The following is a 27,899-nucleotide window of genomic DNA, read 5'->3' on the forward strand; positions in this document are numbered from 1 at the left end:
TGTTGATGGCACTGATGGAGAGATGAGACATGGATACCTCCACCTTTCTTATACCTGTGGGGGAGATGACAATCACACTCGAGGATGTATACTGCATACTTCGTCTTCCCATTAGAGGAGAGACAGTGAGATACCGAGAAGAATGCACTGCTACCGATTATAGGAAGGAGCAGGTCTATTGCATTGGGAGAGAGATACCCGGTGAGATGAGGGGCCACATCATGATCAGTTGGCTCTTGCATCCCATCGGTGAGGTTTTGCTAGTGAGACGGTTGATGATTGCTACCATTGAATTATCCATGTGCCCTAATGGGCGCGCCACTCACATGCATGGAGGTCTTGCTTATGTAGTTAAAGCTATGGAGAGACAGCAGAGGGTATTCTCCTAGGGGTGGAGCATGCTAGCCCACCTCCTTCATAACCTAGGAGAGTACGTGTTTGGACAGGGGTGCAACCTGATGACCTGCACACTACTACAGATTTGGATATTCGAGCATATTATGTGTACAAGACCCGCTGTAGTACCCATTAATTTGGTTCCGGAGCATCCTATGGTGTTCGCATATCCTCTCACCCGTGAGTGGCAGTTCAAAGATTTGCTGTATTGGAGAGTAACATTTGATAGATTGACAATAGAGGTTATTAGATGGAGACCCACCTCAGGATGTACATGTGGGAGGGTATACATAGGCAGTTATTTTGCATGCAGAGGAACCGTCTACTAGAGGGACAATACAACCACATTGTAGTCCCATTCTACTTTGACCGAGTCTAGTGGCAATTTGGGTTTGTGCAGTGTGTCCCTACAGATGTGCCTATCTATATCCGACACTCACATGTGACTCCTAGGGCGAGAGCCATTCTGAGGCCTACTAGCAACGAGATTGATATCATAGATTTAGATGGGTCAGACCGGGATATCGCAATCGATTATAGAGATGATGTGGGCGCACACCGATAGTTCATCACATGGTAGGGTAGGACATACCCTGGAGTCATCTTTCTAGCAAACTTCCCTAGAGGGAACCCCAGACCATGGAGACACGCAGGTGACGAGGAGGATCTCGATACATCTGAGGACCTTAGTGAGGAGGACACAGATGATTAGGATGATGATGCAGGAGAGAAAAAGCTTGGTGGTGATGGAGATGATCCTAATGCAGGAAAGGGAGATCAAGATGGTGATGATGAGGAGGATGGAGAGGAGGAGGAGGAGGGGGAGGAGGAGGAGAATGAGGAGGGTGAGCAGGATGAGGAGGCCGAGGAGGATGAGTCAGATGCAGTTCCTCATCACTTCGAGGATGACACCATAGACCTAGATCCACTGAGCATTCCATTGCAAGTGGAGAAGGACCCTATAAGGGGTCCTGATCCTAGTCCCCACCGTCCCGTGCCCACTATGTAGAGACATTATGAGCCTGAAGAGCCTAGCGGGTCCCAGCCACAGAAGGTCCCTTTCCATGACCCTTATTGGTGAGAGGGGGATCCAAGTAAAGTGTTTTTATTTAATTTATGCATCTTAATTATTATATTTGATGATATAGAATGTTACTGATGACAAACCTCTTTCTATCTCTGTAGTTGGCATCCAGGATTGACACTCCCTTATCCAGAACGCAGTGACAGGTCTCATCACGACCGCACATATTCCTAAATCCTCGTAGATAGTGCATAGACCATAGGGGAGTTTTTGGCAACATGAGGACCCATTCACCCCCATTCGGGTCGAGATGGAGCTTTGGAGAGAGAGGGAGAGTACTCTATTAGAACTACATTGGATAGAGCGGGATCTAGCAGCGGCTCAGGCAGAGGCAACCACATTTTGCAGAATCATGATGGAGAGGGATTGTAGGCGCTCCTCATGGAGTCACTCGTGCTCCACATCACGATACACACCCATGGGTCCACCCCCATAACTATATTAGGAGGGGACATCTAGTCACCATCCTCCAGCTGCTAGTCCTAGGGATTGGAGATGATTGGATTGTGATACTTTTTTGACGTACAGTGATATACATGTTATAGAATTTATGCTTAAGTTTTATCTCAAACATGTTATTTTAATTCTTGAAAACAATCTATGCATTGCTTTGATTAAAAGTAACATATTTAGTAATGAACATGTATGTCTAATTTAATTTCCATGTGATTAATTTCTCAATGCTTCATGATTAAATTGATACATGTGTGATTTAATTAAATAGCTAAGTATTTAATTAAATGCTACCTTGATGATGTAGAAGAAAAATGTGTTAAGCTTAAGAATTATATGACTAATGTGATTTAATTAAACCCAATTAAACACAACATGATATAATCCTACTCAACACATATGAAATCGTACAACATGCTAGCACTTATAAAAATGTAAATCTATTACAATTTACATAAATGAATCCAAGACAAACTATCAAGTGAAGAAACATGCTTGTCAAGAACGAAGTAATGTAGACTAAACAATACAATATCATTTAATACCACATACTTTGATGAAGATATGCTAATATATTATCCAATTTGAAGAAAGAAAAGGCACAAGGAGAGAGAATAAATTATAAAGAGAGAAAAAAAGACAGAGAGAAGAAGACTAGGCATAGTATCTACGAAGATGCATAGCATTTATGGGTTCCTTAAGAGGCATACCTTCACATCTGCTATCTTGTAAGCACCTGATCCATAAACTTCAATGACAATATATGGTTCATGCCAATTAGGGCTGAATTTTCCTTTTTCCTCAGATAAGGCATTCACGTTGCGCTAATTTTCATAGAGTACTAAATCACCTACTAAGAAGGAACGTTGAATGACCTTATCATTGTAGCTTCATTGTAAAGTTTAATGATATGCTTGAATATGCTCAAGAGAATTTATACACCATTCATTGGGCATCTCAAGTTGTTGGAGCCTCTGTTCTCTATAAGAATCATCATCCACTACACCTTTAAGAGAAACCCTTAAAGATGGAATTTCTAACTCCAAAGGCATAATAGCATTAGCACCATAAACAAGATTATAAGGAGTACAACTCGTAGCAATACACACAATCATCTGATAAGCCCAAAGAGCATAGATCAACTAAGTATTCCAATCCTTACCATGCTTGTTCACTATCTTATGAAGGATTTGTTCGATTATTCCATTTGAAGATTTCACTTGACTATTTGATTGAGGATAGTAAGGTGTAAATTTTTTATGTTGAATATAATATTTCTCGAGAAACTTCTTCACAACTTTGTTTTTAAATGATGTTCCATTATCCAAAACCAAAGCGAAAGGTATTCCGAATTGGGAAATAATGTTATCTATAATGAATTGATAGATTACTTCAACGGTAGTGGACCGAAGAGGAACTTCTTCTACCCACTTCGTAAAGTAATCAGTGGCAGTTATGATGAAAGTATGTCCTTGAGATGAGGGAGGAGATATTTTACCAATGAGATCCAAACCCCACATAGAAAAGGGCCAAGATGCTACTTGAGATCAAAGTTCTTGGGCGGGAGTATGGATTAGATTGCTATGTTGCTAACACTGATGACATTTCTTAACAAATGCAAAGGATTCATTTTCCATGGTTTGCCAATAATATCCCATTCGAAGCAATCTCTGAACTAAAGATCTACCCCCAAAATGCCCCCCACAAGTACCTGAATGTGCTTCCTCAAGAGCAATAGGGATTTCAACTTTGTTAATACATCTAAGGAGAAGGCCATTATAACCCCTCCTATAAAGAACATTAGAAAGGATAATGTATCTAGCGGTCAACTTGCGAATCCTAGCCCTAGTATTCTTGTTCGTGGAGTCGGAAAAGGTACCATCACTCAGATATCTCATGATATGCGAGTACCACTCATCAGAATTTATAATACAACATTATGCCATGTCACTAGTATTATCAACAATAGCCGAGGTAGTAAGGTTGTGAATAGTGAATTTGAGATCTACCAAGGGGTCCTCTAAAGATACAAGAGAGGCTACACATGCCATTGCATTAGCATGTCAATTATATTTTTGAGGAAGGCTCCATGGTATAAGAATCAAAATTTTGCAACAAGGATATAGCTAAATCTCTATATTGTGATAGTTTATCTTGTTTAGCTTGATAAATCCCTGTCACTTGCCTTATGATTAACTGCAAAGCTCCATAGATATGTAGATGTTTTATATTTAATACCAGGGATGCTTTAATTCCAACTATAAGAGCCTCGTATTCAACAATGTTATTGGTACACAAGAAATTGAGATGATATGATAAAGGGATAGGTTTCTTTTTAGGAGAAATTAATACAACCCCTGCCTTCGATCCTGTATGACACCTAGAGCCATCGAAATATAACTCCCAAGTCTCATCAACCTCAGTAGAGAGAATGAATTCATCAGGAAAAGACTCCGGGTTAGGTAGGGAGAAGGGTGAAGGAGCCTCAACTAAGTGGTCAGTCAACGCTTGACCCTTTATTGCCTTCTATGAGACAAAATTAAGGTCAAACTCGGTCAACATCATAACCCACTTGGCTAAACATCTTGAAAGATCAGTTTTGGAGAAAAGATGTTTGAGTGGATCAAATTTCATGATAACATGGACTGCAACATTCAAAAGATAATGCCTTAATTTCTGGGTTGCAATGACCAAAGCTAGGCACTATCTTTTTATCGCAGAATATCGGACTTCATAATTGAGTAGAGTGCAACTTATATAATAAACTGAACATTCTCTACCATCCTTATCACGTTGTGCCAATAAGGCTACAAGAGAATGAAGGGAAGCAACTGTGTATAAAAGAAAGGGTTTAGAAGGGTCACCAAGTTGGAGAATAGGAGGATTGGCCAAATATGTTTTTAAGTCTTCAAATGCTTGACAACAATCCTCATCCCATTGAAAGGTGATATTCTTTTTAAGCAATTGAGTAAAAGGAAAGGTACGATCTGCGAGTTGAGAAACAGACCTAGGAATAGCTTGAATCTTTCCTTGTAAATTTTTTAGTTGGGAAATATTTTTAGGAGGCGACATGTTGACAATGACATCTATTTTCTTCGTATCCACCTCAATTACATGATGTGAAACTATCAATCCTAATAGTTTTCCATTATCCACACCGAAAAAACACTTTCAGGGATTCAAGCGCATGTTGTACTTGCAAATTCTCTCAAAGACTTGACGAAGGATCTTAACATGATCTATTCAAAGGATGGATTTAGCTAAGATGTCATCAACTCAATCTTCTAAGATTTTATGCATGTAATCATGGAAGATGAGTGTCATAGCACGTTGATAGGCAGCGCCTACATTTTTCAATCCAAAAGGCATCATAACCCAATAAAATGTTCCCCAAGGGGAGGTGAAAGTAGTTTTGAATTGATCTCGAGGGTTAATGAAGATTTGATTATATCCCGAGAAACCATCCATGAAGGATAACAAAGCATGGTCTGCTACAGAATCCACTATCATATCGATATTTGGGAGAGGGAAATAATCTTTCAAAGAAGTTTTATTAAGATCTCAAAAATCGGTACACATCCTAATCTTGTTATCAGTTTTAGCCACAACCATAATGTTTGAAATCCATGGGGAATAATCGATAGGATGGATAATAAATTTTCAATCTCAACCTTAACAAGAAATGCTACCTTAGGATTCATCTTTCGAATCTTTTGTTTCATAGGTTTAGCATCAGGAACCAAGACAATGTTACGAGTGACAATCTTAGGATCAATACCAGGCATATTAGAATATATCCAAGCAAATATTTCAAGGAATTCATGTAACAATTTAGAATATTGTTTGTGCTCTTCTTCATCCAAGCATCTCCCTATCTTAATAACTTTATCTTTGTGTAAAGCGGAAAATCGCTGTCGAACCCTAGTTGGTCTCCCCTCTTCTAACTCCGAGGAGAGAGAAGGGAGGTTCGCTAGGATTCGATGGGTTTTCACTTAGGGGGAAAACTTTACATTCAAAAGAGGGGTTGAAACTCATAAGATTCAATCCCACATGATGTAAGATTGGATGCTAAATGGATTTCAAGGGTTTGGAAAGCAAAGCTACCCTCTTTTGTAAAGAATGTTGATTAAGGAAATTAAGCTAAGGATGCATAGAAAGTCATAAAGATTTGCTTATAAACTGAGTTTAGGTTATAGGATGAAGCTGCGGACCTGGAATTAGCAGTAGAATGTCGATACGGCGCTGTCCTGCAATTTTGAGAAAAAGTTGTCGGGACGATGGCGCCCGGTGCCACGGTCCTCCGAAAAATCCGCGAAACGAAGGGGGATCTGTTCGTCTCTGCACAAGGATTCCAGATCTTCAATCTCAGCCGCGTACCTGCAACCTACACACAGAAAAGCGAAGACGATTGGGGGGTTAGGGATTAGGGGTTTGCCTTTAGGTCAAACCCCGGTTTTGGAATTAACCAAGAAATGAGCAAGTGCTGTAAATGTAAATGACTGTAATGTAAAACAAGTACTAATACCTTGTTCTAAGGATGTTTGTATCCTTATGTGCAAAGGTTTAGATGTTGTGTGTTGTAGTATGTAGCATGTAATAAGTGATCTCCTCTTCAATGGTTGAATCCTTGTCTTGAATGCAACACTTAGCCTTGAATGGAGACTTGGAATGATCAATTGCTTGAATGCTTGAATGCTTGAGTATAGTTTCCACGCTTTGTACACATATTCTCTTCATCCCCAAATGAGAGAGAAAAATGTAGTTTATATACTTGTCAATTAGGGCTGATAGACTGATTTTCCCGACCTTAGGCCGACCAGGGAAGTATATTTCCAAATTGCAATAAAAAAGACCCGATATCACTTAGGAAACCGGGCCCAAAATAGGACCCAGGGACCAGGGCGCTGGGCGCTCTGGTCCCACCTCCGGGACAGCGGGGTGCAAGGAGGTTCAGGCCAACGGTGCTTGAAAAATGCAGTTTTCAGTGTCGTGAGAAAGTTTTGGGGTCTCCATTCAGGTTGCGTGTTGCGTCGCCATCGTGAAGACCGAAATGCAGTCAAAATTGCAAGTGTCGCAATTTTAGGACGCTACACTTTGATACAAAGATCCATCCAGATATCAATAGCGTCACTTATGAGGAGATTACTTTGTTGAGGAGCGTCTTTCAACTGAGGAAATTTTTTATTTATCTCATTGTTATTTCTTTCTTTCCCAAAGTAATCTTATGTATTCAAACAATAGGGAAGACCACGATTATGATGATAACGAGGAAGGTTGTCATAGACTCCTAGGAGTTCAACTAAGGAATCATCAATGGGAAAAACATCCAAAGCAAAGACACTAGAAGAGTCACAGTCAATATATACTCTGGATATTTTAGTGAAAGAGAAGTAGCAATGACATTAACACTAATGGATGGTCTCTTAGAAGCTTTAGTACACTCAAAAGGATCATAGCCAAGTCCAAATGTTGTGTCACATAATTAATTTTCCAAGGGAACCCTTATCCCTTGTTCTTGGGCACCGCAACCATTACCATTATATCCACACGTAGCTAGGATGTGAAAACCAGGACCATAAAGGTTAGCCATTTCTGAAAGAGAAGGAGGATTCTCATAAAGTGAAGGATCAAAATCCTTTAGATCAAAAACCAAGGAAGACAAAGTCTGAGAAGCTGCCACAAAGTTATTACTCAATGACCTAGATAAAATATATTGCTTTTTAGGTTCTTCTTCTTCTTTCTTCTTTTCGACCTTGGGTTCTCTTGGGGGAATTTTATATTCTCCTATGAAAGTAGGATTAAAGTCAAGGGATCCTTAATCGTCTTCTGCAAGAATCTCTTCAAGAGAAAAGAAATCTTTAATGGTAGAACCGGGTTGAGAAGGCTTTTCTTTAGGAACCTTAGATTCATTTGAGGAACCATTGGGGATCAAACTAGAAATAGGAGATGTATTTGAAGAAATAGAAACACTAGTAGGAGTAGACATTTTGGAAGAACCATCTAACATAGTTGGGGAAGAACCAGTTGAAGAAGATTTGGATGTCGATGTTTGGAGACAAGCTTGGAGATTGGTATCACCTTGCAAGGTATATGTCTTATTGTTGTAAATGAATTTAACTTGCCTATGCAATGTAGAGGGGACAACTTGCATGCTATGAATCCAAGGTCTCCCTAATAACAAGTTATATGTCAGATTTCCAGTCATGACATGAATAGGTGTGGGAAAAGTAATAGGACCTACCTTAATAGGTAAGGTGATGATACCTAATGAAGATTTGGCAACATTATCGAAGCCTCAGATAGTGAGAGAATCAGGCTTAATTAGTGAGAGATGTATCAACATTAATTTTATGCAACAAGTTAATGCTACAAACATTAAGGCCAGAACCATTGTCCACTAGTGTTCATCTTACTGCACTATCATTTATGATAACCACAATCATTAAAGGATCATATTGATGTTGGATCTCACTAGTGGGTAATTCATCTTGGGTAAACACAATTTGAGCCTTAGGAGATGTGATAGAATCAATCAAGGAAGCCATATTATTGAATGTCGCTGCGGGTGGGACATTCAAAGTTTTTAAGGCATCTTGTAACATTCCATGATGGGTTGAAGAAGTTTGAATCAAGTCCCAAATGGATATCTTGGCAGGAGTAGCTTTGAGTTGTTCAATAAGATCATATTCCTTACCAAGAGTTTGCAAAATGCGAGGTGTTTGAAGAAGAATAGGTTGAGGATCAAGAAGAGAAGTGGGAATAACTAGAGGAGGATTAGGTTGCCTATTGTTTCTTGTGTTATAAGTGTTGGCAACTGCATGGTGACTCTCCTTTGTTAGTTGTTTAGCATAACTATAAGGAATCTTAGTGGGATTTCCTCCTTCAACATTTGCTTCATTCACAAGACTTGAGTGCAATTAGTTGCTGCTGCAACATATTCAGCTTCTGCAGTATATAAAGAAATGCATGACTATTTTTTGCTGATCCATGAAACTAGTTTCTTTCCAAGAAAGAATGCTCCACCAGAAGTGCTCTTCATGTCATCAGTATCTCCTACCCAATCTGAATCAGTATATGCACATAAAGTGAAATCATCATCTCTAGAATACCACAAGCCATATTTTGTTGTTCCTTACAAATACCGGAATATCCTCTTTACTGCACATTCATGATTTTCTTTAGGATTACTTTGATATCTTGAAACAATACTTACTGCATTCATAATATCTAGTCTAGTTTGAGTTAGATATAACAAGCCACCAATCATAGACTTATACCTTGTTAGATTTACCGGTGTAGATGTATCTTTGATAGATAATTTATCACTTGTCACCATAGGAGTACTTACCAGTTTGGAATTATCCATACCAAACTTCTTCAACAATTCCCTCAGATACTTAGTTTGATAGATAAAAATGCCTTTGTCAATTTTAGTAATCTGCAAACCTAAGAAAAATCTCATCTCACCAATCATGGACATTTCAAATTCATTCTTCATATTATTAGAGAATTCCATGCACAATTTATCTTCTCCTCCAAAAATGATATCATCAACAAATACTTCAATAATCAGAATATCATCATCAGTGATCTTATAATACATATTACTATCAACACTGCCTTTAGTAAAACCAAGCTTCAATAGATATTTATCCAACCTTGCATACCAAGCTCTAGGAGCTTGTTTCAATCCATATAAAGCTTTCCTTAATCTGTAAACCATATCTTTATCATCTATCAATGAAAATCCATCAGGATATTCAATGTATACTTCTTCCTCAAGTTCACCATTCAAAAATGCACATTTAACATCCATTTGATAGACCTTATAGTTCTTATAGGTTGCGTAGGCAATAAATAGTCTAACAACTTCAATTCTAGCTATAGGTGCAAATGTCTCACCATAATCAATTCCTTCCATTTGAGAATATCCTTTACAAACCAATCTAGCCTTGTTTCTTACAACTTGACCATCCTCATTCAGTTTATTCCTAAAAACCCACTTAGTTCCAATAACATTCTTATTTTTAGGTCGGGGAACTAAAGTCCAAGTCTCATTCTTCTCTATCTGATCTAATTCATCTTCCATAGCCTTTAACCAAAGTTTTTCTTTACAAGCTTCAATAATAGATGCCGGTTCAATTTGAGAAATAAGACATACCTCTTCATTTTCCAGTCTTCTTCTTGTTATAACTCCCTTGTTCGTATCTTCAATGATTTGATCTTCAAAATGATTTAATCTTATATACCTTGGTGTCTTCTGAACTTCAGGTTCATTGCTCTGATCATCAATCATAGTTGAATTTTCTAATTGTACTGCTGTAACTGTCTCAGTTTCCTATACCGGTTGGGGCATTGCCAATTTAGTTATGATCGTTTCCACTACCGGTTCCCTGTCATATAATATAGATTGATTTTTGTATTGCTCATCCACTTTCACATTAGCGCTCTCCACAATTTTCTGCAATCTTTTGTTATAACATCTATATGCTTTGCTTTGAATTGTGTAGGATTTTGCCAAGATCAAGGGCACAATGAAAAGCATAAAAAGAGACAATAGAATGACAAGAACAAACTGTATTCTCATCAATATGCAAAAATGATCAACTGGATTAACCAATACAATGAATATAGGCTTGCTTATATAGGAAAGGCCATATGGATGTATGAGCACAGAAATATGACATGTGGCTTAATGAGAAACAAGGGTAGGTAAGAAATACTAGGGGTAGGTAGGAGAAATAATATAGTATTCCACAAGAGGTGGATGACCCATCGAATGTGGAGTGTAACAGCAAAATAAGACCACAAAAGGTGGAATTTCTTCTACAAGCTCTATCCCTATGTGCACACTTCCCTAAGTGTTTCAAATCCAAACTATGAAGAGATGTATTATCCTAAGTTAACTTAAGTAAGTGTAATAATATCCAAAATGAATATTTATTTGCACCAACACCCCCCCTTAAGTGCAACTTAGGGGAATGAACACTCAAGTCAACAATGCAAGATGGGTCCCGGCTACTAGGCCATGATAGGTACCCATGTACAATATGCAAATGCAAGCAAAACTATGCAATGCAATCTCTCACAAATGGAGAAAGGGAGAAAACCCAATGGGAAAAAACTCCCCCCCAAAAGAGAGATGAATGTACAAAAGACTCTCAAAGAAGAAGGACAAAACCTCACAGAGGAAAAAGTCCCCCCCATAAGAGAGGAAGGAGAAGTTAGCTGACCCCCCCTAATGACACACCTCGCACCCCCAAGAGATCTCACAACTGCTGGAACTTACTCTCGGTGAAAGGTTTGGTGAATATGTCAGCAACCTGCTCTACTGTAGGACAATACTACAAATCAATGACCTGCTTCTGGATGAGCTCTCGGATATAGTGCATATGAATCTCAATGTGTTTGGTCCACTGGTGCTGGACCGGGTTCTTCGAGATTGCAATAGCACTCTGATTATCGCAATGTAGAACTGTCGGTCGTGGAGTGGTGAATCCAAACTCGGTGAGAATTTGCTGGAGCCAAATGGTCTTAGTTGCTGGATTAACAACGCCTCGATACTCAGCCTCAGTCGAAGAGAGAGCAATACCATGTTGCTTTTTCCTTTGCCAACAAATGGGGCCCGAACCAAGGTGAAAACTATAACCAGAAGTAGACTTACGATCATTAAGATCGCTAGCCCAATCGGAGTCTGTGTAACCAACCAAGCGAAGTCCTGTGCCTGCTGCATAGTGAATCCCACAGTGATGTGTACCTTGGATGTAATGAAGGATGCATTTGGCGGCTTTCCAATGAAGCTCATGTGGTTCCTGCATGAAGCGAGAAACCATGCCAACTGCAAATGAAATATCAGGGCATGTCTGAGTCAAGTAGATGAGACTACCCACAAGCTGACGATACAAAGTGGCATTAACTGGTGGAGAAGAACACCAAGCCTCAAGCTTGACTCCTGAAAGAAAGGGAGTCAGGGCAGGCTTACAATCAACCATATGAAAGCGTGCAAGTAGATCAAGAGCATACTTGGGCTGCGATAGTGTAATCTCGGAAGGTGACTGTGAAATCTCTATCTTGAGAAAGTAGTGCAAAAGACCCAAGTCAGTCATAGCAAATCTGTCAAGCAAAGCAGATTTGACCCTGCTAATGATGGATGAAGTACTCCCTGTAATGATCAAGTCATCAACATAGAGCACAAGTATCAAGTGAGAGTCATCCTGTCGCAAAATGTAGACATTCGGATCAGAATGACACCTGGTGAACCTTGCGGAGAGAAGAAAGGAATCCATCTTGGCGTACCAAGCCCTGGGGGCTTGCTTAAGGCCATAGAGAGATTTCCTTAGTCTGTAAACCAAGGAAGTATCCTGGATGAAACCCTGTGGCTGCTCCATATAAATCTCCTCATCAAGATCACCATGAAGAAAAGCACTCTTCACATCCATCTGATGTACAACCCAACCATGAGCTGCAGCAATAGCAAGTGTCAAACGAATGGAGTTCATCTCTGGCTACGGGTGCAAAGGTCTCAGTATAGTCAACACTTGCAACCTGAGAAAAACCTTTCGCAACAAGCCGAGCCTTATACTTATCCACACTACCATCCACTGCATACTTGGTCCGATGGATCCACTTACATCGAACCATCTTTCTCCCTTTAGGGAGATGGACTAAATCCCATGTCTTGTTCCTCATCAAGGAACTATACCCTTCCTCCATAGCTTGGTCCCACTCAGGAACCCCTGATGCTTCCCTAAATGTCTGTGGATCAGAAGCGGTAGCAATGAATGCATGTGGAAGATCCTGATGTTGTAATCGAGTTCTCCATGTATCTGAAGGATCCCCAACAAGAGAACCCGTGTACTCAATTGTCTGTCAAGCCCAACGAGGTCTAGGTGGAGGTGGAGAACGAGGCTCCTCAACTTCAAGTGGACCCTATAGAGGTGTAACCCTGTGAGTCGGAGTTGAAGGAGTCTCATCATCTGAATCACTAACATCACTATCCATAATGGAGGAAGGTGGAGGAGGTAGAGAGGCTAAGCTAGGAGAGCTTTCCTCAAAGTGAACACTCCTCTCAATGAATACCTCATGTGTCTCTGGATCCATCAATCTGTATGCCTTAACACCCTTAGGATATCCAACAAATATGCAAGGCTGACTTTGAGGTTCCAAGGCCTTGCATTTCTGCGGAGGTATGCGAGCCCATGCTGGACACCCAAAGACTCTGAAATGTCTCACAATCAGTTTCCTACCAGCCCAAGCTTCAAAAGGAGTAATACCTTGCAAAGCTTTGTGAGGAACCTGATTCTGGATGTGTGTGGCACAACTGATAGCGTCTGCCCAAAAGGTGAGATCAAGAGAACATGCATGTATCATACACCTAACCATTTCTTTGAGAGTTCTATTCTTGCGTTCTGCAACCCCGTTCTACTGTGGAGTGTATGTGATAGAATGCTGAAGATCAATCCCCTCAAATGTACAAAAATCCTCAAGTCTTTTTTTCACATATTCCCTTCCATTATCTGTGCGAAGAATTTTGACCACTTTCCCTGATTGCTTCTCCACACGAGTCTTGAAGTCCTGAAATCTGTCAAATACTTCACTCTTATGAACGAGAAAGTAGACCCAAGTGAAGTGGAAGTAGTCATCAATGAAGGTGAGAACATAGCAGGCCTTACTAAATGAAGGTGCTGGAAATGGACCTGCTACATCGCTGTGAACAAGTTGAAGAACTTCCAAAGCTCTCCAAGTTTTTCGTTTATCAAACTTCTCTTCGGGATGCATGCCCATGGAACAAACTGAACATACACCCTCTGAAAAAATGATTCGAGGTAGACCTGTGACCATGTCTTTAGTGCTTAGCTGCTAAAGATAGCGGTAGTTGAGGTGACCAAACCGCTCATGCCATAGCTTACTTTCTGAATTTGAATGAGTAAGCAAGGCCCTAGAAGGTGAACTTGGCACAAAGTGGGAGAATGAATAAAGCCTTGAGTTGTCATTGACTTGTCCCACTGCTACCAAGGCATCATCATCACGTTCCTTTACCACAACTGAATCTGGTGTAAACTCAACCTTTTTCCCATTCCCATAGTGAGTGATTTGGTAGATGGAGAGAAGGTTGGTAGACAAGTTAGGAACATAGAGAACATTCTCAAAGGTTCCATCATCCATGTCAACCGAACCTTTCCCTTCAACCTCTAGTTGTGTATCATCATCTATGTAAATGTGAGGTACCTTAGATGGCTCCAATGAAGAAAACTGCTCCTTTGTGGAACCCATGTGATATGAGGCACTCGAGTCAAGTATCCATTACTGTGAAGAACCTGTTGTAGCCACAAATGCTTGCCCTTTTCCCTTAGACTGTGAGGAAGAGGAAGGAGATGAATCCTTCTTTGTGTAGGCGGATGGCAAGTTGATGTTGTTTTTCTTAAGAAGATTGGTTAACTCATCAACTTGCTTTGTGTGGCATTGATGCTCATCATGACCATACTTCTTGCAATATGCACAAGTTGGTTTATCCTTCGTAGGTGGTGTCTCCTTCTTGGAAGAGGATGAAAAATCGCCTTGTGATGGAGAGGATGATTGTCCTTTTTCCTGGTGTGGCTTAGACTTAGAGTGCTTCTGCTTCTTGTTGGAATCTTTGCCTTGACTTCCTTGATTCCCTTGATTAGCCACCAAAGCCTTGGAATTTGAAGACTTGAGAAACCCCATGTTCAACAACTTAGATTGTTCCAATATCAACATTTCTGTGAAAGCATCAAATGAAGGCATACCATAAGAACTCTCCACTTTCAAATGATGAGTTTGGAAGCTAGACACAAATGCTGCATATTCTGGTGCAAGCTTGTCCAACAAGTTGAATATCAACTAAGCATCCTTTTTGTCAATTTCACAATCCTTAAGCTTTGCTCTTAGCTCATTTGCTTTGGTGACATAATCTTGGATTGTATCAAAACTGTTGGGATCTAAGTTGGTGAGCTCATTATCAATCTGACAGCCTCTGATTTCATCAACTTGACCATACAATTTCTGAAACATATCCCAAGCCTCTTTGATTGTTTTACACTTCTCAATGTGAAAAATGAGGTCATCTGATACATACTTGCACAAGGTTCCAAGAGCCATGCAATTCTTTGTGAGCCATTCTAATTGAGCATTTGGATCAGCCTTAGGATCAGGTGGTGCTGTTATTGTTCCATCTATGTAATGTGTGAGACCCTTTTCCATTAATTTACTCCATACTTTAATTTTCCAAAATGCATAATTATGTGGAGTTAAAGGTGGAAATTTATTAGGACTCATTGCAACAAAAATGGAAAGAGCACAAAGAGAGGCACAATCACACAAGACACCCCCCCAAATTCACTCAATCAAAGAACCCCCCCCAAAATTGATGATTTTGGCACTTTATAAGTAGTGCGTATACAATGGGCCACTTGCAAAAAATGGCAAAGTGGACTTCTGATTTACAATTTTACAATTGCCTCAATAAGGCCAAAAGAGACTCAAACTGATAATGCAAGAGATCTAACTAAGATCCAAACAATTTACAGGTACCCAATAGGCCAAATAAGACCAATATCTGAAAGTACAATTTTCACTCAAAATCTCTAAAATCTAATTATAGATTATGAAAATAGACAAAAAAATATGCACTTTCAAAAAAAACGGCACCTGAAAAGGAGGTCGTATGAGCTCAAACGAGGTCTTTGAAGTTGCAAAATTGAGGATTGGACAGGTACAACTGAGAGAATCCAAAAATTCCAAAATATCTATGCACCAAAATCAGAAAAAAACAACACCACTGCAAAGATCATGAAGTTTTAGCCCATTTAAAAAAAAATTGCACCAAAAAAGGAGCAAAAATGAGTAAGATATGGCCTTTCAAAGTTGGACTGCAAAACTGAAAAGCTCAATGGAGAGGGGTTAATTTTTTTTCAAAAAACTGCTGATGTGGTGCTGATGTCAGTAGTTTACTATATTAAATTTTACAGCCGTATGATCGTTGCGAAAACTTTGCCTCCCTGCTGACTGGGCGTTTGTATTGTACGGACTGCTGACTGGGCAGATGACTGTGCAGTACGACTGTCAGGGCATACGAATCTGACGTGGCACTGTGCAGGTGTCTGTGTAGTATGGCTGATAGGGCATATGGATCTGATGTGGCAGACAAAGGTGGCCATGGGCCAGTGGCCTCCTGCCACGTGGCGGATGTGGGTCGTCGGTTTAAAAACTGCCAGCGGAAGGAGGCGCTGCCGGAGAAGAATATCCCGGCAGGCCGGGAGCCGAGAGGGGGCCGGCGGTGGGCTGGTAGGCGAGGCGGCCGACGGGAGATCGAGGCTGCCGGCGGGTGATCTTGCGGTCGGTGGCCGCAGCGAGGTACACAGTGTTGGCGCAGCGGCGGGAGTTCCTCGGCGGCAGCGGGAGGTAATCTGCGGTGGCGGTGGTGACAGTGACCGCCCAAAAAAAGGTACCGCCGGTGCAGGTACTGTGGCACGGTTGCGTAGACCTGCAAGTACGGGGATCACGGGCCGGGGGGGGGGGTCTGCGGACCCCCAAAAAAACACTTTTTTTTTTTTTTTGATTTTTCGAAATTTTTTTGAAAAATAATTTTTTTTTTTGAAATTTTTTTCGAAATCCATACGATAATAGCCAAAATGGGGAAAAAAAATTTCTCACCAAAATAGGTCGATTTTATAGTCGAAATTTATGGAAAGGGCCTCCTGGATTCAACGGTGATGTCCAAATCGCTGTATGACGCCCCCAAAAAATTAAGATCCCCAAATCTGAAAATAGAAGCCTTCCACGATGTCTCCAAAAACCAATCAATGAAGCCCCAATAGCTTTGATACCATGTAGGATTTTGCCAAGATCAAGGGCACAATGAAAAGCATAAAAAGAGACAATAGAATGACAATAACAAACTGTATTCTCATCAATATGCAAAAATGATCAACTGGATTAACCAATACAATGAATATAGGTCTGCTTATATAGGCAAGGCCATATGGATGTATGAGCACACAAATATGACATGTGGCTCAATGAGAAACAAGGGTAGGTAAGAAATACTAGGGGTAGGTAGGAGAAATAATATAATATTCCACAAGAGGTGGATGACCCACCGAATGTGGAGTGTAATAGCAAAATAAGACCACAAAAGGTGGAATTTCTCCTACAAGCTCTATCCCTATGTGCACACTTCCCTAAGTGTCTCAAATCCAAACTACGAAGAGATGTATTATCCTAATTTAACTTAAGTAAGTGTAATAATATCCAAAATGAATATTTATTTACACCAACAAATTGAATAACCAAGAAATATCCCTTCATCACATCTAGGATCAAACTTTCCAATTGAATAATCCCTTTTGATATAGCATTTACTTCCAAAAATTCTAAAATATTTAACAGTAGGTGTATGTCCAAACCATAATTCATAAGGGGTCTTATCGGTTTCACCTTTGATGTGAACTCTATTGAATGTGTAGACTGTTGTACTCACTGCTTCTCTCCAGTAGATGTGAGGCAATTTGGCTTCCATCATCAGAGATCTTGTTGCATCCAAAATGGTTCTATTCTTCCTTTCTACTACTCCATTTTGCTGAGGAGTCCTAGGTGTAGATAAGTGTCTCCTAATTCCATTTGTCTCACAATAACTGTTAAATTCATGAGAAGTGAACTCACCGTCTTGATCTGATCTTAGACATTTGATTTTCAATTTAGTTTCTATTTCAACCTTTGCTTTAAAGATCTTGAATTTCTCAGAGTCTTCAGACTTCTCCCTAAGAAAAGTCACCCATATCATTCTAGAATAATCATCAATTATTAGCATGAAATACCTATCACCTTGAAAGCTTCTAGTCCTTGCTGGACCACATAAGTCAGTGTGAATTAAATCAAGCACATCATTAGATTTATCATGTATGCTCTTAAAAGAAGTTCTAACTTGCTTTCCCAATTGACATTCCTTACATATCGGATTATGAGGCTTCATAATCTTAGGTATATCTCTAACTACCTTTGTTGAACTGATCTTAACAATACAATCAAAATTAGCATGACACAACCTTTTATGCCATAACCAACTCTCATCAATATGAGCAATCAAACATGTCTTATTACCAGTGTTCAAGTGAAAGATATTACATCCAATATGAATACCGGTTGCAATCTCCAAACTAGTTTTGTTAATGATTTTGCATTTTCTATCTTTAAACTGAAGTTGGAAATCATTATCTACCAATTGACCAACACTCAAAAGATTATGCTTTAAACCTTCTACATAATAGACATTATCAGTATTATGCTTGCCTTCCAGAGAAATAATACCTCTACCTTTGATCATACATGCTTTGTCATCTCCAAATATGACTTGACCGCCATTGTATTCTTGCAGGGATAGAAATTTCCTTTTATCTCCAGTCATATGATGCGAGCATCCACTATCAATTACCCATTCATCCTTATCTTCAACTTTTGCTACCAGGGCCTTTTCTTCATTCATGATAGCCGGTTCTGGTTCATCTTCCTTTAAAGCATAGAACACCCATTCCTTTCCATTGCCGGATCCACTAGTAGAGTCTGCTACCGGTTCATCCTCAAAAGTCATCACTTACTCCTTTCTCATCCACTATGTAGCACTGTTTACTTTTCTTGAATCTATATATATTCTAATTAGGCTTAAATAAATTCTTAACTCTCTCTTCAAATATTGCATTCCTTTCAGGATATCTAGATGCAAAATGACCAATCTTATTACATGCAAAACATTTAAAAGGTATCTTTCCTTCATACTTACTTCTTGCTGGTCCTTTAGGTACTCTTCTAGCAAATAAGGTTTCAAGTTGCTCAAATTCTTCATCTTCTTTCCTCATATCTTCTAATTCTTTTGCATATAAGGCTTTCCAATCACTTTTGCTGGTAGATGATTGGTGTAGGGCACACATCACTCCAAGCAATTTTGGTTTGTTCTAAGTTTTTGTGTTGTCTTTTAAGTTGTAATAATGGACCAACCATTTGGGACTCAATGGAGCCATGGTTGGGTTGTCCAAGCTTTTGTTGTGTTCAGGATGTTATTAGTCTAGAAAGTTGTAATGTTGATGTTGTTCATAGATTCACTACTCTAGAATAGAGTCTGCATGTAATGGGGTGCAAGGAATTGTCTTAGGTCTCCTAGAATGCATTGAGGGCCTTTTAGAGCCTCCAAGTACACTTGAATGCAAAGTTGCATCTTAAGGTTCAAAAATGTAAAAGTTGCTAAGCAACATTTTTGCAACATGGCAAAAGTTGCATTTTTTATGTTGGCGGTGAAGAAGTTGGTTCTAACCAGCTAAACCAGGTAGTTTAAATCCCAAGACATCATCATTGTATGGGTTGGGAAGTTTGGAATGCAAAAGCAAGTTTATGTTGCAAGAAGAAATCTTGTTTTGACACCGCTTTGACAATTTTCTTTGTTTTTTGTTGCATTGTACAATCCAGTACAGACTAGTCAGAGGAATTTACTTGCAGGGGATGAAGGATTGTTGAATCTACTTTCCAAAAAGGTAGACATCCAATTTTGGTTGTTTTTGGTTGTAGAGATCTAATCCATTCTCTGAGACTAGGTGCAAAACCCTTGCAAACTAGGGTTTAAGCAAAAATGGCTCTAACCTGAGCATCCATTGATGGAACTAGTTGAAATCATGTGGAATTCTAGGTTAGGGTCTGTAAATATGTTTAGAGTAGGTTTTATGTCTTTGCAATCCTTTGTGGTGATTGTAAAATGATACCCTAGTCTCACAACTAGGAGTTGGTGAAGCTAGGACATCAGAAGATGTGCGATTTCTGAGCACATGTGGATTGGTAGAAGAAACGTTGACCCATGGTTGGGACCCCTTTGAGTTCCCTTAAATAATCCTTGATTGTTTTCTGCAGATTTTTTGACTGGTGAAGGTTTTTAAGACCAAATTTGTAAGTCACTCGGGTAGGCCTAAAACCCTTAAAAATATGATAGTATTGGAAACCCCATGTGTATGGAGAACCCATATGAAATTTTGAAATATTGTATGTAACTATGAAAAGGGTGTCTATAAATGTAATTTATTTGTGGCCTTGTGTGGGAAGATTTCAAACTAAGCCCTAAAAACTGTGATAGGAGGTCTAATTGCATTAGGCCTAATTGGAGCCTGGTAGAGACAAAGTAAGGTTGAGAAAGCTTGGCGATGGGCTTGAAGGTGAAACAATCACTAAAAGAAATCAAAGACACTATGTAAGTTCATTTCACACTCATAGAACAAGCTGGAGAGTTAAGATCCTTGCAGAGGTTGTTGGAGCCCAAGCCCTTAGGAGTGGTGTTAGGGATTGAGGTGGAATCCTCAATAGGAAGGTTGATTGTTAAAGATTAGTGGCTATACCTTGGAGGAAAGCTAAAGTGGATTAGGCCTTGGAGGTTTAACTAGTAGAACCCTGACCAAGTACCATTGGATGGGCTTGAGGAGCTAGAAAGTTGGAGAGAGCGAGGAAGACAACTAGGTGTTTTCAAGCAACTCCAAGAATCCTTGCATCAATGATGATGCATGAAAAATAGGTTCAAACTTTGCAGCTCCAAAAGGTCCAAATTCTTCAAGCTCAAAAGCAGATAATTTCCCAATTAGAATGTCTATGTTAACTGAAGTGTTTGCCATTGTTCTCAGCTCATTAATTGTAGTTGCCTTCATCTTGTAAGCCAGTGGAAGGTCTCTCAAGACTTTGAAAAAAATTTCATCTTCACTCAAAGATCCTCCACAACATTTAATTCCCATAACAATCTCATTTACTCTTTCCATAAATATAGCAATGCTTTCATTATCTTCCATCTTCAAGTTTTCATACCTTACCCGATAACCATCAAGTTTAGCAATTTTGACAGTAGGATCACCTTCATTCAGAGTTTTCAATTTATCCCACATAACCTTTGCCGATGATTTATCAGTCAATCCCATGATTTTCTGATTAGTAAGTGCACACAAGAGGGCTTCTCTAGCTCGAAATCATTTTCAATATTCTTGTCCAGGTTAGCAGGAGCAGGATTGCTAGATGCCGGATCATAAGGTGTGTATCCTATCTCAGTGACCTCCCAAATATCCTTTCCAAGACATCTAAGATGAGTCTCCATTCAAATTTTCCATATCCCATAATTTTTTCCATCAAGCTTATGGATTTCTCTTTTGAAAATAGTTGCCAGTGGATTTGAAGTGTTAGCTGCCATAGGATCTACCTCAAGCGGTTAAGCTTTTGCAAAAGAGAACCAAAGCTCTGATACCAATTGTAAAGTTCTAATGCCAATAGCTAACAAGATGAGAGAGGGGGGGGGGTGAATCATACAAACTTAATCTTCCATAAAATCAACAGATTCAACCTCGGTAACTTATACTTCAGCAATATAACCAAAAATTGCTAAACATGCTAACTCATAAACACATAATCATCATAACACATATAACACTAGATTTAATGTGGAAACCCAAATAGGGAAAAACCACTATGGGATTTCGGACCCACTAAGTAATATACTCTTCTAGAGTATGCTCGGTTAAAAGAAAATCCTGTTAAAGATTACAAACACATTGCTAGATGTGACCCTATTAAAGGATTTCCCTCAGATCTGTTAGGATCTTCACTTTGTTAGAAGTGACCTTGTCAAAGGATTTCAAACACTCAATTAGAATGTTACCTTGCTAGAGGATTTACAAATAAGACTGTTAGGTCCACTCGGTTAAGAGATTTCTTGTCACTTACAAAATAAACAATAGTAAAAATATATCTGCAACTTCACATCTAAAATGCTAAAGCAGATTCTTATTTGCTCAACATTGTCTAGTCATAGGACTTATCTTGTCCCTCTGCTAGGCTCCCTACTCTGTTATTCAAATAGGTCTTCAAGCTTCTGTGCTTGGTAATCACTATGTAGCATCCCTGTGCTTACACTTGCCCACATACATTGTTCATCAATAATTTCTTATTTATAAACAATTTGCTAACTGCTGAATCTCCTTGATCATATTTCCCATGATCAATCATGGCCATCAGATCTTCAATCTTGACTAGGTTCAATGTATCCTTCGATCTGAAAAATGTTTTACTTCACCTAGGAACTTGCATTCTATTCTTGGAACTTGTGCTAGGTTAAGCGGTTCAATCTGTGATGTAGATCTAGCTCCTGAATTTTCAAAGCCATAGATCCTTAACAAATTTCTTGCACGTCATATCAATCATTTAATCAACTCTAGCTAATTAGCTTCCTTCATTAAATAACACTTTTATTCATCCAATGCATTATGTCATAACTTAGTTGCAACTCAGTAAATACTAAACTTCACTTGATAGACATTCCACCTTCATTAACCAATATCGATAACCTTAGGGTTTACCGACTAGGTTCCTTAGGGTTTACCGACTAGGTTCTTTGCTCAGTGACATAGTATAGTATTAACCTTATAATCAACAACATATGTAGGATATCAAAACAATCTAAACATCATGATCTCATCATTGTCTAACTTGGTAATAGTTCCCCATTGAATAACTTATTTCTCCCCTTATTCATCACATTCTTTTTGTGTCTTTTACCGAAATCTTAATTCTCTTCAAATCAATCTTCTCAAGATATGGCAACATCATACTGAATCAAAATATCAATTTCATGACATCAATGACAAAATAATGTTATAAAGATAGTTATCATCCTTCTTCGGTTATATCAATAATCTTCAACTACCTTCTCAATATCCTTAATGAATATCAACAATCTGCTTCTATTGAAATGCCAACAATCTCCCCCTTTGGCATTGATGGCAATACCAACTTTTAAATGGTAATACCAACAAGATATTCAAATTGATTCGGATTCAGATTGCTGTGGAGACTTCTCCTATTATCCTTGAGTTGTTTTCTTCTTCTGAAGTCTTCTAGGCTTTCTCCCTCTTTCATTAGTCTTCTGAGCTGTTATCTTGCATTTAGTCTTCTCCATTTTTTAGTAATCTTCTCCCCCTGTCATTAGTCTTCTGTTATCTTCTTCATTTAGGGCTTTACCATTTAGTCTTCTCCCCCTTTGACAACAATGCCAAAAAGTAAAAGAACTAAATCATGAACTCTTCTACTATGAAGTGCTTGCTTTTGCTGAGTTACACATGCAAATGTAACATCTAAAACTTGATCAGAGCAATCTTTCCTTCAATACTATTTCCTGTATCCTGTTCCCTGGTCACGTTCCTGCACACCTTTAGAAAACTTCTTAAAGTGCATAAATCAACATCAATCCACACATAATATTCTATAGATTCATCGAATTGATGCTTTCACTGAACTCTATCAGTGAGTAGAAGATAGGGGTAGGACCCCTAACTTGCTTTGGAGATACTCAAAAGTGTCTCTGGGTAGTGGCTTTGTGAAGATGTCTGCAATTTGCTCCTTTGTGCTAACATATTCCAGCACAACTTTCTTTTCTTGAACTTTTTCTCTGAGATAATGATACTTAATAGAAATATGTTTTGTCTTAGAGTGCATTACCAGATTCTTTGAAATGTTAATGGCACTCGTATTATCACAGAATATAGTTATTGGCTCGGTAACCTTTTCATTTATACCTTCCAATAGTTGTTTTATCCATGCTATATTAGTGCAATTCAATGGTCCAGCAACATATTCAACTTCTGCTATTGACTGTGAAATACATCCTTGTTTCTTGCTAAGCCAACTCACTAGTCTTTCTCCTAAAAAGAAAGCTCCTCCACTTGTGCTTTTCCTGTCATCAATGTTGCCTACCCAATCAGCATCAATATAAACTTTTAAATCAAAATCATTTCTCTTTTCATATACTAAGCCATAATCTACAGCGCCTCTCAGGTATTTGAAAATTCTCTTGATTGCTATCATATGGGTTTCTTTGGGATATGCAGAGAATCTTGCAACAATACCTACTGCATGTGCTATATCCAGTCTACTGTGCACCACATATTGTAACTTTCCAATCATGGATTGGTAAAGTGTCTCATCAATAGATGCAGATTCATCATTCTTTGATAGTTTATAGTTGGTAGTCATAGGAGTACTTACTGGTTTTGAATCCTCCATTCCAAATTTCTTCAAGATTTCCTTTATGTACTTGGATTGAGTAATGAAAATCTCATCTTTCATTTGCAGTATCTGTAAACCTATAAAATACTTTATCTCACTGATTAGTGACATCTCAAATTCTTTGCACATTTCATTACCAAAGTTTTTGCATAGAGAATCATTTCCACAAAATATAATGTCATCAACAAATATGGCTGAGATCAGTATTCCATTGTCTTCATCATTCTTCATGTACATATTGCTATTTTCACTTGTTCTTATAAAACCAATCTTGATTAAGTAAGAGTGTAATCTCTCATACCATGCTCTAGGTGCTTGTTTCAGACCATATAAAGCTTTGTTCAATTTACATACCTGATCTTTATTCTTGTCTTCGACAAATCCTTTAGGTTGATCAATATAAACTTCTTCTTCTAGTATACCATTCAAAAATGCAGATTTGACATCTATTTGATATACCTTGAAATTTTTGAAAGCAGCATATGCCAATAATGTTCTTACTCCTTCAAGTCTAGCCACAGGTGCAAAGGTCTCGCCATAATCTATTCCTTCTTCTTGAGCATATCCTTTGCAAACTAGTCTTGCTTTATTTTGAATGACCTCACCTTTTTCATTTAGCTTGTTTCTAAAAATCCACTTTGTACCGATTACATTTTTGTCCTTCAGTCTTGGGACCAGTGTCCATGTGTCATTCTTCTTGATTTGATCAATTTCTTCTGTCATAGCATTTACCCAATCTTCACTGTTAAATGCCTCTTTTACTATTCTCGGTTCAAATTTAGATACCAGACATGTGTTTTGTCTCAGTTTGTTCCTTGTCATCATTGGATCATCCTTATCTCCTATAATTTGACTTGATGCATGATTCCTTCTGAAATATTTGGCTAATACAGGCTCGGTAGGCTCGATATGATCTTCTTCATTACTTGGTAACTGGATATTCTCTTCATTTTCTTCAGTAACTCTCTCGGTAGGACTTGTCGGTTGAACATAGACAAATTCTTCATAATCTTCTGGTTCCTTGGAATTTCCTTCATCATTTCTTTCTGCAAATTCATCAATTTTCTCATTTGCACTTTCTACTATTTTGTTAGATGATTTGATCAGACATTTAAATGCTTTGCTTCTAGAAGAATAACCTAGAAATGTTCCTTCTTCACTTTTCTGATCAAACTTTCCATCCTTGTCATCTTTGTGTACATAACATCTACTTCCAAAGATTTTAAAGTAACTTACATTAAGCTTCTTGTCATACCAGATTTCATATGGTGTCTTCAAATTTCCTTTCTTCAGTTGTACTCGGTTCAGGGTGTAAACAACAATGCTTATTGCTTCTCTCCAAATTTTTTGTGGCACTCTCTTTTCAATCATCAGGGTTCTGTCACAATCCACAATAGATCTGTTTCTTCTCTCAACTATCCATTTTGCTGTGGAGTTCTTGGTGCAGAGACTTGTCTTTTTATACCATGATCATTGCAGAATAAGTTAAATTCATCAGAGGTGAACTCTCCTCCTCTATCAGATCTAAGACATTTCAGTTGTCTTCCTGTTTCATTTTCAACTCTTGCCTTGTACCATTTAAACATTTGAAAAGCTTTTGATTTTTCTTTTAAAAACATAACTGACATCATCCTTGAATAATCATCCACAAATAATATGAAATATTTATCACCATAATAACTCTGAACTTTCATAGGACCACAAAGATCAGTATGCACAAGATCTAAAATTCCCTTAGAAGTGTAGGACTTACTTGTAAAGCTTGATCTTGTCATCTTACCCATTTGGCATCCTCTGCATATAGCATTCTCAGGTTTCTCCAAACTCGGTAGACCTCTTACTCGGTGCTTCTTACTTATTTTGATCAGATTATCAAAATTTACATGACAAAACCTTTTATGCCATAACCAGGTATCATCTATCTTTGCATAAAGACACTTGTTTCGAGTTGAGTCAAGGTGAAATGTGTTACCTTTTGTTTGAGTCCAGGTAGCTGCTAACTTTCCATGCTTGTCATGAACTTTGACAATTCCTTTCTGAAATTCTATTCAGTAACCTGTGTTGTTTAGCTGTGCTACACTCAACAAATTGTATTTCAAACCTTCAACCCAATAAACATCATCGCATTTTGCATTGTCAAGAAGTGTGATTGAGGCTTTACCTTTTATCAGACATGGTGCATCATTACCAAATCTTACATAGCCTCCATCATAATCTTCTAATTTAACAAATTTGTGTTTATCACCTGTCATGTGATGTGAGCATCCACTATCTATTATCCAAGAATCATTATTATTTATGTGAGATATTAAGGCTTTTTCTTCATACCTTTCTTCATTAGATCCATCCTTAATGGCCACATAAACAACTTGCCATGTGTCCGTTTCATCAGATTTATCATCATTGGATTCCTCATCAACAATTAGGCATGTCTTTCTATCTCTTCTTCTGAAATCTCGGTACCCTTTGTAGTGATTGTCTTTCTGTCTGTCATCTTAGTATTCTCTCTTTTCACTAGATTCTTTGTCAGGGCAGTTAGAGGCCATATGTCCTATTTTATCACAATTGAAACATTTCAAAGGTAGCTTTCCTTTATACTTACCTTTGCCTCTCGGTAACCTCCTGGCCAACAATGCTTCAAACTCTTCTTGCTTTCTGATTTCCTCTTATAGTTTTTGCACTTCTTCCATGTTCTTACGAAATCTTTCACTTGCTCCACTGTGATTCCCTTCAGAATACTTACTCATTCTATCATTCTAATCATTAGATTCACCAAGATGAAAAGAACTGAATGCAGATTCAACTTTATTTACCGAAGACCCACTGTTATCAAAATTACTTAACTCAAATGCATGTAGCTTACCGATAGTAGCATCTAAAGAAACTGGCATGCTAGGTACAAACCTCAATTCATTGATTGCAGAGACTCAGATTGCATAAGTAGGTAGAAGGGTTCTCAATAACTTACTTGTGACATCCTTCTCTTCAATAGTTCCTCCTACTCCTTTGATTTGATTGACAATTTCCTTTAGTCTTGTACTATACTGGGTTATGTTCTCACTTTCATTCATCCTCATAGATTCAAGTTGACCTCTTAGACTATCCACTTTTGCTCTCTAAACATGTTCATCACTACCATAAATAGATATGAGCTTGGTCCACATTGCTTTGGCATCATTGCAGCCTTCCAGGTCATTAAACTATGAGTCGGTTAATGCTGATGTTATTTCAATCATTGCTTGAATATGTTCTTGCTTTGCCTTTATCTCTTCCATTGTCATTGGGTAGGTGCTAGGTGCAATGTAATCATTCTCCAGATAATATGTTGCATATTCTCCAATTCCTGATAAGTGCAGTTTCATCCTTTTTTGCCATGTGGAGAAACTAGACTTGTTAAGCTTTGGGGTATCCCTCTTATACATCTTTGGATCTTTGCCTCAAGTACCTTTAAACTTTTCTTCTGAAGTCCAAAGCTCTGATACCAATTGTAAATTTCTAATTCCAATAGCTAACAAGATGAGAGGGGGGGGGGGGGGTGAATCATACAAACTTAATCTTCCATAAAATCAACAGATTCAACCTCGGTAACTTATACTTCAGCAATATAACCAAAAACTGCTAAACATGCTAACTCATAAACACATAATCATCATAACACATATAACACTAGATTTAACGTGGAAACCCAAATAGGGAAAAACCACTATGGGATTTCAGACCCACTAAGTAATATACTCTTCTAGAGTATGCTCAGTTAAAAGCAAATCCTGTTAAATATTACAAACACATTGCTAGATGTGACCCTGTTAAAGGATTTCCCTCAGATCTGTTAGGATCTTCGCTTTGTTAGAAGTGACCTTGTCAAAGGATTTCAAAC

The sequence above is a fragment of the Cryptomeria japonica genome, chromosome 3 (genome assembly GCF_030272615.1).
Source record: "Cryptomeria japonica chromosome 3, Sugi_1.0, whole genome shotgun sequence".
NCBI classification, from domain to species: domain Eukaryota; kingdom Viridiplantae; phylum Streptophyta; class Pinopsida; order Cupressales; family Cupressaceae; genus Cryptomeria; species Cryptomeria japonica.